The sequence below is a fragment of the Octodon degus genome, unplaced genomic scaffold, assembly GCF_000260255.1.
Source record: "Octodon degus isolate 3935 unplaced genomic scaffold, OctDeg1.0 scaffold00118, whole genome shotgun sequence".
Classification (NCBI taxonomy): Eukaryota; Metazoa; Chordata; class Mammalia; order Rodentia; family Octodontidae; genus Octodon; species Octodon degus.
In genome coordinates, this window is record NW_004524694.1 from 4,340,787 (window position 1) to 4,356,098 (window position 15,312).

General features: G+C 43.3%; 1 protein-coding gene across 2 annotated transcripts in view; it reads right to left on the reverse strand.

The window, feature by feature from the left end:
* The window catches only part of Sybu (syntabulin), a 65,015-nt gene that overhangs the window by 47,132 nt on the left and 2,571 nt on the right, over positions 1-15,312 (reverse strand). The gene's annotated exons all lie outside the window — the stretch shown is intronic.

Genomic DNA, 15,312 nt, shown 5'->3' on the forward strand with positions numbered 1-15,312 from the left:
CTTCTAGATAGTTACAGTTTTCATTTAAATTAAATCCATATGGAGTTCTCTGTAAAATGTAATGCGAAAGTTAGATCCTGACTTTACTATTGTCATGTACTTTGTAGAAAATCTATCATTTGTACATTACTTTCCAAAGTTCTTTGCTGAAAATTTGAAAGCAGTGAGCATCTTTTACATCATTTATACACTTAAAAAGATTAAAGTTGTTCAAAGTATGTGCACGTATGTGTAGTTTTTGTAGTATAAAATCTCTGATATTTATCTGGTAATCTGAACAACTACTTTGAAGACTGTATACAATATAGCAACCACTGTTGTAGCTTATCATCTTGTTTTCTGAAATTGTGTATTGTTTTTAATGTTTCTTATTAGTTTTTCTCTTTAAAATAAAATTTAAAACATTTATGATATTTAATAGATACGCCTAATGACTAGTTTCATCAAACACATTTGGTGGCAACTGTGATGACCAAATCTTACCGAAATCTCCTTGCAATGACTAAAATTAAGAATAGGACACCTGGTTCTAAAGTTTGTAACTAGAATGCTTCTTCAGAGCTCCAGGCTAAACCTCCTATTGCATTTGGAATTCAGAACTCACAACTCACTGGTTTTCCAGAATATTGGACTAAACAATTCCAGAAGATGCATTTAAAAATAATAGCAGGAAGAGGGAAATGTGGTTTTGTGCCCCAATTTCTTTAAAGATTCAGTTATGGTTGGATGCAGTGGTCAGTTACATAATTAAAGGGGAAAATCATTGGTATTTTAAGGAAACCTAACTTTAAACTACATGGAGGTATAACTGATTCTTATGAATAGGACCAGCCAATTAGCTCAGCAGTTTAAAGCACTTGCAAGCAGGTGTAGGGGCCAGGGGTTCGATCCCTGGGGCATGCCGAGAGGGCAATTGAGACTGGGTGTGGTGGTGTGCACCTGTAATCCCAGCTCCTGAGAGGCTGTAAACAGGTGGATCACTATGAGTCTGATCTAGTAGTGAGACCCTGAACACCCTGGAGACCCTTCCCTAAAATATAAAATAAAAATAAATAAAAATAAACTTCTCAATTTGATTTTCATGAATAAGTGAACAGTTTACTGATTTCTTACTCTTTCATTCAATAAATATTGAACCAGATGATAATATAGTTATTGTTTTAGGTCCTGGCACCTTAAAAAGTAGTTTTATGGGGACAGAAAACCAGTAGTTTAAAAAATTTAAAATGATAGTGAATCTGAACCATATGACATTTTTAGCACAGACAGTTCATTCATATGAGCGTAAGGGAAGAAAAGTAACATTTATTAAATACCTAACATGTGCAAGCATGATCATTTTTAATCACGTAATTTTAATAATGTATCTCAGCTGGGAAAACTAAAGGTCAGAGAGGTCAAGAAAACACTTGCTTAGAATGCCCACAGTCCTTGGGTTCAATCAGCAGAATCACAAAACTTAACTATATTTTCTAAAAAAGAGAGAATTTGACCACACAATTAGCAATTAATTGACTTAGGATTCAAGTACAGATTTGTGGAACAAAATGTCTGTTTTGCTTTAATCGTAAGCTAGCTGCTTTAAAAAATTTCCTACTTATGCTTGTTCCAAGAGGAAATATCAACAATTCTGAGAATGCCCAAATTAAAAACAGAATAAAGAAGTTGTTAGAAAGAAGCATCCCATAATAAACAGACCACAAAAATCTGAGGCAAGGAAATCTTGAGTTGTTTCCAGTTTTCCTGCCTCAACAAATGTAGACATATGCACAGAATGAGTACTTTTGCATTTTAAGTGTTCTATAATAGAATCTGAGTTTGTATTATTTCACCTAATTTGAGCATTTTTTCATAGTGAAAACTCACATGTCTACAAGTATTTCTCCTAATTTCTTTTGGAATTTGAGAAAGAAATTGGTTACACTAACTTGTAACCAATACTGACGTATAAGAATCCCACCCATAGTTCTGGCTATGGCTGAAGGGATTTACTGAGCACAGGAGCCCTCCCTGAGTTTGAGTGGCCCAACCAATAGGCCTATGGCCAGGATGGAACATGAGGGAAATGGAGGAAGGCTCATTTTGGTTTCTTCAGCAGAGCTCCAGTCTTCTTCCTCACCTTGGACATCCTCTCTTGGCTTCCAGCACAGACTCTTCAGCCTCCAGAGCAGAGCCTTCAGCCTCCTAATACAGACTCGCCCAGGACACTACAGTGAGCTCCACACCTCCCACTGGGTTTTTCAGATCTCCGGCCTACACACAGCCCCTTTGTACCCTTCCACCTGACTCTGTGGGTGGCCACTGTAAGCCTTTCTTGTAAATCCTTATATATTTGTGTATCTTCCATTAAACCTGCCTCTCTAGTAAGCACTCATTGATACAACTATCCACCTGTCTTTACACAAATCATTACTGATTTCCTGTTGTGTCAGGTGTTATTGTGTTTTATAGGGACATAACGATGACCAAAAGTCACATGGTTTCCCTAAGGAGCTCACATTTAAGTGGTGAAGAGATGCAGTTAATGAGCAAGTAGAAAAACACATAAAGATGATATTTTGAATAGTGATGCACAGTTAACGAAATCCACTGCATGATACGTAGACCATGCAGACAAGGGAGGAAAGGACTTCAGTTGCCAGGTTGGCATGGAAAGATACTCTGAGTAGAAATGAAATGAGAAGCAACTAAGCAGAGAGGAGGCAGGGAAAAGAATCCAGGCAAAGGCAATAGCAAGGCCAAAAAGCTCCTGGTAGGAAAGAACATGAGCAGAAGAAATGGACAGGGGGCTGGCAGAGAGCGACAGGGAGCCGGTGATGCTGAAGAGAGCAGAGATCCAAAGACGTGTATACGTGCAGCAGAGGCCAGAGTGCACCTTTCTTGGGAGATAACAGAAAACTGGTTTGTGTTTATAAAGGAAAACAGACTGAACGAATGATATCATAGCTTCTTCTTACTGAGTCCCTGCTGAGGACCAAGTGCTTCTTTAATCACTTTACTTATCAGAAATCTGAAGTAATTTAATCTGATATCCTTCGAGATAGGCAAGCCTGTCTAGCACTAGAAGTGAAGCGCCCTGCCTGAGCTTGTAATCAGTAAGTGGTGAGCCTCGGCTGGGACCTGGACGGGCTAACTCTGGAGCCACGTTTTTAACCCCTATGCTACACATTCCCTTGGGGAATTAAAGAGCACAAAAACATAACCCCATTGAAAGGCCACCCCATAGCACAACTCAAAGTCAACAGTGACGTGACTTGGATGGTAGTAGGGAAAACAGAGAAAAGGGAATGGATCTGAGATATATTTGGAAAGTAATTGAATGCATTTATTTTCGATAATAGAAAAGACTCAAGGATCTCTTCTAGGATTTTTCTTCAAATAAGCAGGTATATGGTAATAACTTCTGGCTTGATAAAATGGATTTATGAGCATGTAGAGAATAAAATCAAGATTTTGATTTTGATATGGTAAATCTAAGGCACAAATTAAATGTGATACTAGAGATACCAAATTGAGGCAGGAGATTGAGCTGGATGTGACCTGTCAATCATGGAAACCCATGACATGTGCGGAAAACCCACTCCCAAAGCCTAACACCTGGGACCAATCAGAAAGTGGTATCTTCAGTTGGTTCACAAGAGATCAAACAGGTTTTTGATTGGATGGCTTAGATGTGATGTCAGTCTGAGGAGTGGAAGATAAAAAAAAGACATCAGCCATGACCTCCTAAGCCCCTGCGTTCTCCCTTTCACAACTGTCTGCTCCTCCTCACCCTGCAGAATGTGCTTCTTTTCCTATCTTACTTGGCTAGAACTGCAGTAAGTATAAAATCTTGCTACCTGTTGTGCTTATCTTGACTAGTTCTTTGCTCACGATGACAAGAACCTAAAAAGCCTCTGTGGAAGGAGTCCACAGCACCTCAGAAGCCTGATAACAAGGCAGTATTTCTACAAGTCAGCCTGAAACGTGGCAGGAGGGGAATTAAGGGGCTCAGTACCCTACAGAGGAAGACTGGAAAGACACAGTCTTAGAATGACCCCTCGGGGAAAGCAGGACAAGAAGAGGCCAAAGGAGGACTGGCAGCAAGTAGGAAAAGGTCCTTTAGCGACTTCTCCAAATACAGCTTCTCTAACAGCAATGGAACACCCATCTCTGATAAAATGAAACAAAAAAGGGGGCTATAAATAAAGGACCACTTTGTAGTGGAAAAAATATGTATATATAAGATAGGATAGATATACAGCTACTTTCTCTTAGTTCAGTGAGAAGGTTTGTACTAATATTGTTTAGAGAAGATATCATGTCTACATCTCGTCCTCTGAATGCTACGAAGACAACAATATGCAATGTATTAATTATTGTAACTGTCCTATTAACCTCTTTTGAAACTGTTTTATACTATTTTATCTTTTTTTCTCATTAAAATGAATAAAAAAATTAAAAAGAAAAGCAAGTGACAAAGCAGTGGCTGCAGAGGCAGGAGGAATGCATGGGCAGACCACGAAAGCCAAGGAGGAAAACCTTTCCTGAGAGGGGCTCGTTCTGCTGCATTGCGTGCTGCTGGGGCTGGGGTGTCAGCGGAAGTGGGGGCAGGCAGGAGATTATGAGAGCTGCCCGTGTGGCCACTCACGCCCAAAGCAGATCCCAGAGACAGGCAGTGCTCTGCCGGGAGACTGGTAGAGAGACAGGATGCAAGCCGCAGGGAGGGAAAGCCCTGGAGCTTCTCTCTCTCCCGACTCTGTGGAGCTCTGTGTGTACTGACAGACTTGAGTTTGTCAACGTGTCTCAAAGAAAAACTCATACTAAGATGTATCACCTGCATCTCTAAAAAGGTGGACCGTGGAGTAATAATTTAGCGGGCGCTTCCCTTGTTACTTGGAGACAAAATAACTGTTTCACGTGTGAACATTCCGGGGATTTCTGAGCTATTCTGGATCCTCCAGTACTCCCATAAAAGTCCCTGTGGCAAAGTCCTTGCAGCACAGGAGGGCTCCCAGGGAAGTGAATGAAGGCAGCTCCCTTTCCTCAGAGGACCTGTGCTCTCTCCGAAACAAGGCCTTGAACTGGCTTTATCCCAAGCATCGGTCGTTGATTCACAGGCTCAGTCTCTGCAGAGGGATCCCCCAGGGAAAACACCAGGGTCTACACATCTGACATCTGATGTAACCGTGAGGAGGGGCTGAAGATGGACCTTGGGAACTCGAGGTCCACTGTGTCCCTAACCAGCTACAGCGGTGACTCTGGCAGCGGGGATCCTGAATTCTTGTCGTGAGCAAGCTTTGATGTCTCTTGTTTCTTGTTTCACAAGGTTATGATCTTTCCCAATGAGGCCCGTTACAAATCTTTCTGACCTCGTTTCTCCTTAGCAGTGTGCGTTTATTTGCTGTTTCTAGGCCATGCCTTTTAAATAGCTTTTCCTGGATGGGAGAAGACAGGAATGACGACGCAGAAGGGGTGGGAAGAGAACTCGACCAATGGGAAAGGAGGAAGCGGCAGAGCCGGGAGTCTGGGCAGCCAGCGCCCCGCCTCTTAAAATCCTCTGTGAAGGAGGCTGCGAACCACTCTGGCGGCACCTGACAGTGTTAGCTGTGGTGCGGCGATGCAGGTATCTCCCCTCTCTCCTATTCCTTCTCACCCAGAGACCCTTAAATTCTGATTAAGATACAGCAAGGAAATAAAGAGGAAGAATCTTAAGGGGGAGAAAAGCAAAGCTCCGTACACACTTGGTGCAATTGCACCCTTTGCGTTTTCTAGGTGGAACACTTGTTTCAGATAATGTATATGGAGCAAGGCTCTTACCTGTTTCCTGGGAGGTGGGGACTAAGGGACGAGCTGAGGGCCTGAACATGCCAAGTACGGGCTTTACTGCTGAGCCAACCCCAACCTATTTCTTTTATAAAAGGAACAAACAACAGAAAAAACAAAAAAACAGAGCGGAAGAAGAACTTTGATGCTAAACAGTGTAACGCTTAGGCAACCATAAAAATTTCTGTGTCTTGGAAGCCTGAGAGGGAACATCCACCCACAGGACGGCTGAATAAATGGCGCTGCTTAGTGGTATGAACAGAGCGCCGTCACTGTGGCGCAGGAATGAAGGGAACGTCACTGTTCACAAGAAGTGACAGGCACAGGAACTTCCTGGGACACACACCGAGTCCCTGGGGGCGAGCTCCCTGTCAGTACTGCTTACTGCTCCAGCCCCCCTGCTAGGACAGCTCCTTACATTCAGTAGGTGTGCCAAATATTTACCTCAGGAACAAACAGGAAGTACCACAGATCAGTGTGGTGTGATTCTTGCCCCAAAGCAAAATAAAATCAACCCCATACATGTGATTACATCCACTACGACAGAAATGCTAGACCATTTTACAACGAATATGTGTTTGTTACTTTTGAATTATAAAACAAAAAAATAATGAAAATTAATCCTCACAAACAGTGCAGAACGAACAGAAGAGGTCAGTGGGTAAGTTTGCAGGGTCTGGAGAATTCCGAGAGCTCAGCCAGTCTCGGGGGCAGCCCACAGCTCAGGCCCCACGCAGAGGGGAAAGACAAGCTGGGCAGCTTGGTCTGGGCTCCCCATAGGGAAAGCCTTGGACCCTGGAGGCAGATGCCTCCTGCGGCCAGGCCTGTGGCTGTCACAGTGGGCAGGGAGCCCTGGGTAGGAAACAGCTCCCAGGGGCCTCCACCTAGGGTGGAGTGAGGTGGAGGCTGGGGACAAGTCAGAGTTCTGGGATGCGTGGGTGGGTGCTTTTGTAATCTGGATTGCTGGGTTTTCACATGACTGAGAGATAAAGGTCAGGGAGGACAGTGTTTCTATTCTGTGCTCTCCCTTGCATTTTCAGGGCTCTGTATGCTTTTGTACACACTGATCCCTCTATCAGTCATGTCATGCATGCTCTGTTTCTCAAACTCCTACACAAGCTTCAAAACCTTTTTTACATGTTATCTCTTGCGGCACGCATTTTGGTTTGCTGAGCAAATGCTCTCTCTTTTAACCACTCCAGCACTGGGGTCATGGTTCTGCTATAACTGGAGCTTACATTTCATGACATTTAGAGAGCCTGAACTCAAGACAGGAATGCTTCTTTCCTTTAATAAAATCAGTAAATTGGGGACTGAGTCGTTTTCCAGTTATTTAACTTCTGCTATACTAGGACAGTACCTCCTTCTTCATGTATTAAGTAAATGAGAATTCATCACTTGCCCTATTGTCAGAATTATGCTTTTTTGCCCTAAATTCCAACACGCACTTATGAAGCAAATTCTGTAGGTCAGGACCACTCTGTTCTTCCTGCACGGAGTTCATGTCTTACAGAAGCGTTAGGTAACTAAATAACTAGTTGGAAAACCAGGTCCTGTGCTATGGCAGAGGAAGCCCAAAGCAGGACACCTGGCCTGGCCTTTGAGCTCTATGCTTTGGCTTTCCACGCTGTGCTTGGTACAGGCTGAGCAACCCGCACTCAAGGTACCTGGAACCAGGGATGGGGTTGAGATTCGCCTCCCTCTTGGAATATCTGCACAAAGTATGAAAGCTTCGGATTCGGGAGCGGGTCAGCTTCCAGCCTCCTGAAGTGGTGTGCTCACCCATTAACGTGTTTACTTCACATCTAGCCTTACTTCTTTTCTTCCAAGTTTATTCGACTTTGGCCTACTTCCAAACTATGACCACTTCTGTACTATCATTTCTGATGTTTCTCTCTTTTTTTGTTGTCTGTTTCGCCTCAGTCTAAAACCTTTACCAAATATTGCCCTCTGTTAAACATTTTTTATCATAAGGGTGTAACTACAACACTTGGTTTTATTCAATTGTCTTGTTCCCATTTCACATTTTTCTATCTGTCCCCCTGTATTTTTTGTTTGTGATCTCTCCTTTATATCCCTGCCAAATGAAATCTGGATTCCACCCCCTAGGCTTGTCATTGTTTCTGCTTTAAGGGCTCAGAGAGCCCGGTGACCTGCTCCTGCAGCCCTTCCTGGTGCGAGTTCCTTACTCTTGCTGCGGTGTCTAAGTCTGCTGGCTCCATCCTTCTTAAAACTCTCCCTTCCCTTGGGATCAGAGAGTGGCCATCCCGGCCCTCCTCCCTCTCCAGATGACCATCCTCAGCTGTCCTGGCTTCCTGGCGTCCCTCCTCCTGCTGTTCTCGGGCCTCTCCTCCTCCTCCTCCTCCTCCTCCATGTACTGCTCTCTGGTACTAACTTGAATGCCCCGGACCGCCGCTGTCACTCTTTCTGAATTCTCCTTAGGGCTCTAGGCTTTTGAGTCAAATGCCACAAAGCCTAAGCTGAACCGATGACCTTAACCCACCTTCCCTCTGATCACGCCTGCAGGTCCACTTGTTTTCAACCAGTAGAAATACAGACAGGATCTCCTCCTTTGCCCGACACCTGCACCAGCAACTGAGGCCCAACTGTTTTTACCCCAAACACAAACTGTCACCTTGGCTCCATCCAGGTAGCTCTCCACTTGCCTTCATTCCTTACCCTCACCCACCTACCGTCTGATACATAAACAGACAGATCTTCTAAAATTATGAACCTGGTCAACACTCCTCCCTGCTGAACCCCTGCATTGGCTCTGTAAGATCTTCCTAAACTTAATAATGCAGCCCCAAGCCACAGCCAGCTATTTATACCCACATTTTGGCCCACAGAGTTGGTTCAAACTCTGGATACTGAGAATCCTGAATGCCCTGAGGAGGACATACTGTCTAGCCAAGAGTCCCTTAGAGTCTTTTATCGAGGTGGCCTCGCACCTTGCACTGCTGGCCTCATTCCTGGGTGCCAGGAAATCTCACAGATGAAATTCTCCATGCCCAGGGCACCCAGCCTTGCAGGATGGGGCCCTGCCATCCTTTCTATCCCATTTCATGCTTTTAACTCAGGTCCGTGTATGCCAAGGTTTGTGTTTGTCTACTACGCTGCACTAATTAATGTTACTTCTCCCCATCCTTGGGCTTATTTGCCATGCGAGAGGCCAGTGCTGATAATAAGTAGCGCAAGATTCTCAAATTACAGGGCAGCAGTGGGTGTGGCAAGAGGGCCAGGGACATAAAACAAGTGAGTGAAAGTAGCAGCGTGGGAAACACATTCGAAGACTTGGTATCCCTTTTGTGTCAGTTATCTGAGTTGAGGCAGTAAAATAACTTACTCTTTCCAGTTTCTGAGTTTCATTCGTTTTTGTAGCCTGAGTACCATTCCCAGGCCATCAGGACACTGCAGACATTGAATAAATGTTTGTGCAATAAATACTTGTTGGTAGAAACTCATGAGTGCTGAACGTCCCAGTCACTGAGGCATCGGTTTCCCCTGCCTGGCTTTCTTTCACCGTCATCACTAGTGTTGAGGGGCTGCCCTGCATTCTCACTTCCTGTGGGCGCCACATCAGCCCCACCCCAGAGTAAGGAAATACAAGAGAACAAAAAGGATGGGTAGCGACAGCAAGAAGAGAGAATTAAATACAAAATACAGGAAGAAAATGCATTCTCTCTCCTTTACATTCTTACCAGGTAAACAAAGGTTAAACCCATATGGAGATATAAATAAGATTAGGGCTAAGACTAATGGCACAGGACTTATAAAGTCATCAATTAGTAATTCTGGGAGACATAGAGGTATTCTATCTCTTGGGGTCCCTCTGGGGAGTCCCCTCAGTTCTCCATACAACAACCCCAAACAAATGCAGGCCACAGAGCCACAAGGCTCAGACCAGCATGCACAGTATTCAGGACAGCCTGTAACACACAGGATTCCTGGACACTTCAACAGGACAGGCTTAGGGTCCGGCCAAGAGACCCACATTTGGCCTAAGGTTTACCAAGGATTTTCAAGAGACAAACGCCATACACTGAGAGTACAACATGCTGTCATAAAGATGAGCAGTTCAGAACAGAAATGATTCTCAGGTGAAGCATCACAATTTGCTTTTAGACATGGTCCAGTTCTTCCATCATGATTACCTTTCCAAGTCTATTGCTCAGGATTATTATTTTACACTGAGTGGAAAAAATTCTGCTCTTGTCATTCTAATCACAGTTATGATGTTTTCAAAGACATATTGCCTACATATCCGTCACGTGTAATCTATTTCAACAGGTACATATTTCTGCGGCCAAGACGGCTAAGCCCTGGAAATACAGATTATGCAACAGTGCCTAAGATCCATACTCATTAAAGCGATACTATATTCTTAGGGTCCTTATTTTTTAATTCACAGCAGGCTGGCAGTCTTTCAATTACGGTATAATCTGGCATTGCTGCTCACTTCATGGGAAGCGGTTCATCTCAATTGTAATCATCATGTTCAAAGGTTCACTCTACCCAGATGCCAAGTTCCCTCAAGTAGACAAAGGCGTAGCAGAAACATTTCTGCTTGGCAAGGCCTGGCGAATTTCTGGAGGCTTTGTCATGCCTCAGCAGGGCACTAGTCAGGTTATAATTTGCCTTAATTGCTCTCCCCACAAACAACAACAACGATTACCTCCAAGTCACTGGCACTCAAAGGTTTCTCTCCAGCCGCTGTAAAAACTGCAAGAGACCTTCTATACACCTTATTCAAAGAAATCTGACTCTGACCATTTTGTCTGGTGAGTTGGCATTTTTTTTTAGCATAAGTCACACACTTGGCCTTGATTCCACATGTGCACATCAGGAACATAAAAATAACTCAGAGAAATTACTGGTCTCCCATAAAACAATCAGTGTGCTATATGCATAATTTGTTCCACCTGCCACGTTTACAAGGCACCCTAAGGAGAGCGAGCTTAAGACCCAGCCATGCATCTGGCCCCTCGTTCGGAGGGGTAATTATTGCCTCAACTAAGCAAGGAGGAGCGCGCAGCATGGTGCTAGCCACGGCGGGTGACTGATGTCTGTGACCGTGCTGCACACACCCGGATCACAGCTCATCTGACAATGGCTGGAGTCCCGGTACAATGACAAACACGACTCACTAACAAAGAGGGGGAGATGCCCAGAAGCCAGCATTCTGTGGGCCACGCCCAGAACACACACTGCCGAGGTGGGCTTTATCACTTCTCTCAGACACACTGAAAACAAGGAAGATGAGAGAGCAAAGACAGGGTGAAAGAATGCCATGATTCCAGGCTTAAACAACAAAATATCTCTGCTTGCACACCAAGATACTGTTTTTGAAAGGGGGGACAGGAACACAGGTACACTATTTCTATTATCTGTACTTCCTATGTATTCTTTAACTTAAATAAAGCATGAATCACCATTTGGGAAGAATGTTCTATTTGCTATACACATAAAACAGGGCCCAGCCTGCAGCGCACCCTCCACCTAACCGTCTCCAGCTAAGGGCGTGGTACTAGGACTGGCCTGAGACTGTACGGAATGGTCTGTTCTGACACCAGGATGGCATCCAAGTCCAAACACTTGCGTGTGGTGAAGTGTGCAGAACACACGGGCATAGTCAAAGAAATCTTGCCCATAAGAAGCTATTCAAATGAGAGCTCTTTGGGGACACACCCCAAATGGGTTGCAGAAGGTCACGCACCACTCCTTCCCTCTGAAATGAGGTAGACACAACATACAAATTAGCATACAGAATATCCAGTTATTAAATATTCCATGCTGAGGCTCCCACGGGAAGAGAGGAGAGAGGCAATGGAACAGGGTCGGAGAGAGAAAGAAGGCGAAAATGGACAGGTCACTTCAGAAATGGCTCCGGTTTTTTAAATTCAGTAACTTTATGAGAAAAAAAATAGGGTGAGAGTAAAAGAAACAGCACACAGTTGTCATTTATTCTGCCAAAGTGTGAGTATACCCATCATCACGGATATTCATTTTCATACAGATGAGTGATACAAAAGCCAGACTCTTAAAGAATAATCTGTTCTATTAAGTACATTTAACTTTATGTAATCTCATTATTGCTCTTAAACATGAATGTTTTAGAAAATATGATGCTTTTCACAGCTAATACCTTTGTACAGTTCTGGGGAAAATGCAGTTTTCATAATCAATTTCATTCTACTTGAATGATATCTTCTATAATTTCACTTTCAGACTGTAAGAGTCCCCTTACCCATGAATTTCCACTTTCGAATTAGGTGAAATAATTTAAAAGGAACATAAGTCAATGCAGAATGGATCCTGCTGTGCTATGAAGTTTCAGTGACAACAGACACCCCTAAGTGATTTTGGTTTCATGATAGCAGAGAATGACACTTTAATGTCTTATGTACCTTGTTCTCTCACTTAACTGCTGCGATTAAGCCACGAGTATTCTGGCCTCAGTGTTAGAGTGGCTGGATTAAAACTGGCTATTTCCCCCTGCTGGTTGGACGTGTTTTACATTCTCTACCTCACCGCCTGCAGCAGGAATGCTCCCTGTAGTCCCAAACCCATTTATTTTCTACCCACTGACTGACCTCCTAAGGCATCATTAACATGCCCCCAAAGGCCCTGCTGCTGTCAATTTTAGTGAGCACTTCACTCAAAAGCCTTTATAGGGTTCATCTGCGCTCTCTAGGAAAGGGAAAGGCATCAGCCCCGACCTTGGGGAATTGTCAACATAGGAAGATGAAGGAGAAGCTCAGCTCCAGCGGAAGGAGACATGGAGCAAGGGGAGGACTGGGAGGCCGGTTTGCAGACAACCGTAATTGTGTGTTTCTGCCACTCAATTCTCAGCTCGTTAATGGCAGAAGGATCAATATCGAGTGTCGATTTTCATGTACACCATTATGGCCTTAGTGGGAAACAGGTCTTCTGGGAATAGGGAGTGATTCAGGAAATGGGTCTGGAAGAGAATGATTCATGACCAAAATTAATAATTTTATTGATATCTTTATGTTTTCTGAAATATATCTGGAGGATTTTTGTTTTGTTTTGTTTTGACCAAGTTTGTATTTTCTGCTGACCATTCACACTGAAGTCAGTCACAGAGAGAAATTAATTGCATGGAGAATATGGGGAATAAATGTGGGATTCCACTATGTAAACAGGTAGCGTCAGGTTGACATGCTGTCCCTCCACCGCCACCATGAGCTCTACGCTCCAAAAGGGAGTTAAAGTGACTAGCACTACATTCTGCAAATCTGGCTCCAGACTTGGGGAAACTTCACTGCTCTAGCTGATCAGTTACGGCGCGGCTTCCTTCCTTCTTGGCTGAACAGGAAGCGAGCCTTCAGTGGGCTTCCATTTCAAGCCAGCTTCGTATCTGGCAGGAGATGAGTTCTGAAACATAACACTCTGACGATCTTTTTCAGAACCAAGCCAAGAGTTTGAGGCCTCACAGAGAAAAGAAGAAAAATTAGCTGGCAAAATATTTCTAACATATAACTTACACAAGGAATGGAATTATTTCGTGAAAGTATGAAATAAACGCAAAGCGTATATATATATATATATAAAACACTTGAAAATGTAGTTTCCACCACTAAATGCAATGGGATTTCGCATCCTGCAAAAGTAGAGCATTACTATACGATGCACAGCCACACATCCCTCCTCATGCACGTAGTAATATTCAAATCACATTTCCTAAGTCAGTTCTAAAGCATGCACTCTGAAACATTCTCTATCAATCATAAGACAGTCACTTTAAATTTTACCAAATTCCCAATGCTTCTCAAAGAATACAAGTTCTTCTGAGTTGTGTGCTGTGGCGAGTGTGCCCAGCGTAGCCAACTGAAAATGGTTCTGCTGCCAGGAGCTACGAAGACATCTGAGCCCTTATCGAACATGCTTGCAACTTCGAGGAAACTTCCGTAAAGATTCGCCGACACTAGCATCCACAGCCCATTGTACCAAGAACCTTCACCTACTAACTACCTCCGCACACCAGGCTCTGGGCTTGGTGGACATTTACATAGACGGTATCGCTCACCTAACAGCAGCTCTACGCAGTAGGGACGGGGCGAGCATCCCTAACATGAACATCCACAGTGCTTTAAAATGCGAACCTTTCTAAGTACCTACATGAACTTGACTTCTTGTGACAGGCCACATGAAAAGGCAGGTGCACTAAAAATTCCGTGTAACACTGTTGTACTTGCTGTACACATAAAATAGGACCCAGATCTATACTGCATAACTATGTATATATGTGTATATATACATATATATAATCAATTTCATATAGAGAGAGATTATAAGACATAAATGAATTTCACTTTTAAACTTGGAGATCATCCCCACAATATCTCATTATGTTTAATTTTCCAAAATTTTAAAAATCTAAAAGCCAATATATTTCTAGTCTCTATACTTTTAAGTGAACTAAACTGGACACATGTATATGAATATTAAGCTATTTCTCTTCTGTGAGAAATCGAAAGAGCATATAAGGACCAAAATGGATGAGAGATTTGGGAAGTAGGAAGAAAATGTTCAAGTGGGAAGGTGAGAGGAGGGGAAAAAGTCAATAAAAGAGAGAATGGAATGAAAAAAGTGGAAGCAAAGCTTCTGTAGATAAGGAGGGGAGGAGCGGTTGGAGGGGAATAAGGAAAAAAGAAGCAAGATAAGTCATGTGCAGGTACAAATTTCCTATGATGAATATAATCATTATGCATATCAAAATGTACCAATAAAATTTATTTAAAAACCACTTCTAGGCTGGGGAGATAGCTCAGTAGAATAAGCACTTGCCCGGCAAGCACAAAGTCCTGAGTTCAGTCCCTGGTACCACTAAATAAATAAATAAATAAATAAAACCCACTTCTAGTTCCAAGCATTTTTGCATAAGAGACATACAACCTATATAATCTTCCCATTTTATGGATGCAATAACTGAGGCTTAAGGCAGTAAAGCAACTTTCCCAAAGCCACAACAAGTAGCAGAAGGGCCAGGGATCCCAGTAACCAGGCCTGGCACACCCCAAAGCCTGTGCCGTTCCCCACAGACCAACCCTGGGATATAGATATAGATATATAGATATAAATATATAGACATGTCCCTCCCTGTTTTCAACCTCATGTATTAGAAATCACCTTATTTTGAGAATTCCATAACCAAAAGTATGCTTACAGAAGTTGTGAATATAAAACTCAATCCAATTTCTATTCTGGGCTTACAATAGAACACACTGGCTTATGCCCCAGAAATAATGTTAGATTTTACACTCTGAAGTTATAAACTAGAAAAAAAAAGTAATAAAAATAGGTACAAAATTCTACTGGTTTGAACCAAATGAAACAGCTGTTACCTGCAGGTCAAAACAGCGCAAAGCCTCCACTTTATGGCTGCCATCCACCCCTCCCGGGGCCCACCCTGCCACACCCCCACCCAGTGGCTCCATGGAGTCCCACCCTGCCACACCCCCACCCTGTGGCCCCATGGAGTCC